Raw genomic sequence first — 4,619 nt, 5'->3', positions numbered from 1 at the left:
AACCCCTCACTAGCATGCTGAAGCTATCCTCACATGGTAGATTTCTGGTTTTAGGTTGAGTTTTCTCCCTTGGATAACAAAAGACCTTAAGGATTTTGGACCAATCAATTCACCAACTTGTTTTTGAGATTTTTACCCCGAACTACGAGGCTTTGATCCTAATCTTTTTTAAGATGGTACGTAGGCAATGGGTTCATCCACTCAAACACAAAATGTAAATAAACTTGTATATTCTTTTCTCATCTCTTCAATCATGTTTGCACAAATAAATTTTCACAAAATACCAACCTTACAACAAATATGAAAAGGGATCCCTAGGAGTACCTAGGATGTTTTGGGTGCTTAAAACCTTCCCATTGCATAACCAACCCCCTTACCCAGATCTCTGACATTTTTACTAGTTTTTGATTTGATAAAACTTTTAGGTTTTTGTTCGCTTTCTAACCATTCCTTTGGATAAATAGAAGTGCGGTGGCGACTCGACTTATATGGTTTACCTTGGATTTAGTCAATATCTCTAATGGTAACGAATACCCTGCTACAGAAAAGTGGCGACTCTGCTGGGGAGAGAATTTGCCTAGTGGGTTTTGCCTACTTTTCATAATTGTTGTATTATATTGTATATTATATGTGACATATTTTTGTGCAATTTGGGATTACTGTATTGTATGTAATGATTGAATTGCTTGAATATTAATTCTTTGTATGCTTGGTGATCTTTGTGAGATGAGTTCTATACCCGAACTCGAGTGCACTTAGGATAGGAGAATGACATAGTCTTGTTGACTTGTGTGGAGTTATTCCTTAGCAAGTTGACTTGCAAGTCCATTCACTTGGTGGAGGTCATGTTGGGATCAATAATGTCACACAAGTAAGTTGTGGTTAGACATCACTCTTTCCAATATAGACCTTAGAAGCCAAGGACCTTAGTTTACCAAACCCATCTTGGCCTATTCTTAGGATGTAGTGCGGAAGTCGTTCAAGTGTAAGATTTGATACGATTGTTACGCGATACTACACTCATAAGAGTCTCTCTTGAGAATATTTTTGGAATACGAGTAGTCGTTTCTCTGATAATATCCGAAAGATGGGATGATGACTATGGGAACCTCTTGTAGAACATGTTTGGCAGGTTTAAACCCTAGTACACTCCCTTTGGGTGGTTCTAAACCAAGACTCCATGCTCGTGACTTGCCACAAACCCTTGATTCGTGGTTGATCCGTTCATGTATCCTTAATATCAATGGAACTTGGGTGTTGATAAGGTGTAAACCATGATCCACCAAAATGGATAATTGATATTAAGGATAGTATGATCCATCCCATGACCTTTGTTTGGTGTGCTTTGTTTGATCCTTGAGTGTGTTTGTTGCATTCATGCATTCATGCACCCATTTGCATCCATATCATCAAAATAATAAGAAGATCTTCAAGGAACTTAAGAGGTCTATTTGCAAAATTTTCAGACATGGAAAGACAAAGAAGGAATACAAAGAAGTACAGCTTCAGACAACCAAATTTGAAAGAGCTAAGGAATTTGACATCCTATGTATTAGATCCTTTGGGTTTCAAAGCTCGTTTTGGGAAGCTTCTTCCTCTTCTGACTACTCAGGTGGATGAAGGATTGATGAGTGTATTGGTGCAGTTTTATGATCCTTTGTACCGCTGCTTCGCATTTCCGGATTTTCAGCTTTTGCCTACGCTTGAGGAGTATGCCTACCTTGTGGGTATACCTATTCTAGACCAGTTACCATTCAGTGGCTTGGAGAGTATTCCTACTTCTCGAGAGATAGCTGATCTGTTGCATATAGAAGAATCCCTGGTTGGTGCTCATATGACTACCAAAGGTGGAATTCAAGGTCTCCCTTCTGAGTTCCTCATTGCTCAAGCTACTGTATGTGGGAAGGCCATGAGTGAGGATGCCTTTGAGGCCATATTTGTACTTCTCATCTATGGGTTAGTGTTATTCCCAAACATCGACAAGTTTGTGGATGTGAACGCAATTAGGATTTTCTCTACTCTTAATCCTGTTCCAACTCTGTTAGGAGACACTTATTTCTCTTTACATATGAGGAATGTAAAGGGTGGTGGTGCCATTGTGTGGTGTTTGCCTCTGTTGTATAAGTGGTTTATTTCTCACTTACCGCAGACGGTCGCTTTCAATGAGAACAAGGGATGTCTACGGTGGTCCACGAGACTTATGTCTCTCACTAATGATGATATCTCTTGGTACAACCGCGTATATGATGGTGTGCAGATTATTGACTTTTGTGGTGAATTCTCCAATGTACCTCTTCTTGGTACATGTGGTGGGATTAACTACAACCCTGTTTTGGCACGTTGTCAGCTTGGGTTCCCCCTAAAGGATAAACCCAATAACATTCTGTTGGAGGGCGTATTCTTTCAGGAGGGTAAAAATCCCCAAGGCTTGAAAGCTAGGATGGTTCGCGCTTGGCGAAAGATTCATAGGAAAGGAAGGAAGGAGCTGTGTCCAAAGAATTGTGTTGCTATGGAGCCTTACACTGCTTGGGTTAGGAAGAGAGCTTCTGAGTATCTCATGACTTACGAGTATCCAAGACCTACGCCTTTGGTTATGGTTGGGCCTTCAACCCTCCCTGATCAAGGAGTAGAGAAGTTGAGAGACGAAGACCGTTCACGTGCTTGGATCCGTGAACGAGAAGAGTTGCTCCAGCAGATTAAGGAGAAGGATGTTTTGATTGAGTTTCTCGAGCATCAGGTCATTGATGATCCTGATGATGCATGGACTTCTCTACTTCCTCAGTCTTCTAGATTCTGGAAGAGGAAGTACGATCGATTCTCTAAGGAGAAGGCAAATATGGAATAAGCCTATGAGGAGGAGGTGAAGAGGCTTCGTGCATCTTATCTTCCTGTGTCCCGAGCTTTAGACGATTGTTTCTAGGGATCCGTAGGATGATCATTTTCCTTTTCTCTCGTATTGTATCTTGGTTACCAATGTTGTACTTCTTTGGTGTAAAAAAAATATATTTTCCAGATACTATTAATGAGATATTTCCATATGTGATACAAATATAATATTTCCCAAAATTTGCAAATAGAACTCTAAAGTTCCTCTGAAATAAAAACAAATCATATGCACAAGCATTGCATGCATCATGTGCATAAGCAGGTTTTGTTCCAGGCTTCTTGTCCTATGGTCTAACTCTGTGTCCTTCATTTATTTCAAAGACAAGCTGACTCACTGGTACTACACCAGAGCCAACTCTTCAAGACTGATGGATCATTTGGAACAAGAGAATCGTGAGCTGAAAGAGGAGGTAGCCAGGTTGACTGCCTTGATGGAGTCATTCTTGGCCGCTCAGAGCCAATCTTCTCCAACGCCATCAACTCCTCCCTAGAGGACGGTCATTTCTGAGATCGTGACTTCTACTGTGCCTGCTACAACTGCTCATTTTGCGCCGTCTATGCCAGCCGGGTTCCCTTGGGGAATGCCTGCCAATTTCATGCCAGAGGGTTTTGCCCCTACTCTTGCTTCTCTACCGGCATCTAGCCCGGTCTTTTCAGTGCCACCTCCCGTTGTGCACACGCTACCAAGGGTCGAAGACACCATCTATCATTTTGAGCCATCTGAGGGCTCAGATGTTTATGAGAAGATGGATGATATGAAGGACCAATTCCTTGAGCTTCGCAAGGAACTGAAGACTTTGAGGGGGAAGGATCTCTTTGGTAAGAGTGCTCCTGAGTTGTGCCTTGTGCCCAATATGAAAATCCCTATTAAATTCAAAGTGCCTGATTTTGAGAAGTACAAAGGAAACACATGCCCGCTCAGCCATCTTGTGATGTATGCTCGCAAGATGTAAACACAAACTGATAATGATCAACTGCTCATCCACTATTTCCAGGACAGTCTGTCCGGTGCCGCTCTCCGGTGGTACATGGGTTTGGAGAGTTCGAACATCCGATCTTTCAACGATCTTGGCGAAGCCTTCGTCAAGCAGTATAAATACAATGTGGATATGGCTCCAGACAGAGATCAGTTGAGAGCAATGTCGCAGAAGGATAAGGAGACCTTCAAAGAGTACGCTCAGAGATGGCGCGAATTGGCAGCTCAGATAGTGCCTCCCCTTGAGGAGAAAGAGATGACCAAGATCTTCTTGAAGACCTTGAGCTCAGTTTATTACGAGAGGATGATAGCTAGTGCTCCGTCGGATTTCACCGAGATGGTGAATATGGGGATGAGACTGGAGGAAGGAGTCCGTGAAGGACGTTTAACTCGAGATGAAGGCTCTTCAGCAAAGAGATATGGAAGCTTTACGAAGAAGAAGGAGGGAGAAGCACACGCTGTGTCTTCCCACGACAAAAGAAGACCCTCTGTGAAGAGGAAGATTGCTCGCCCAGTCGACAATCGGCATCAGGTGGCTCATATAGCACCTGTTTTCAGGGAAACTCAACATTATCAATAACCACAAACTCAGCAATATCATCAACAACAACAACGTCCGCAACAGTAGGCCTACCAGCCTCGAAACAACAACAATGCCAGTACCAACTATGAGAGGAAGAGGGTCACCTTCGATCCAATTCCGATGACTTATGCTGAACTCTATCCATCTTTAATCGATAGAAAGTTGATCACTCCA

Source organism: Lathyrus oleraceus, chromosome 3 (genome assembly GCF_024323335.1).
Source record: "Lathyrus oleraceus cultivar Zhongwan6 chromosome 3, CAAS_Psat_ZW6_1.0, whole genome shotgun sequence".
Lineage (NCBI taxonomy): Eukaryota > Viridiplantae > Streptophyta > Magnoliopsida > Fabales > Fabaceae > Lathyrus > Lathyrus oleraceus.
The sequence above is the reverse complement of the archived record's forward strand: the minus strand, read 5'-3'. Positions refer to the sequence as shown.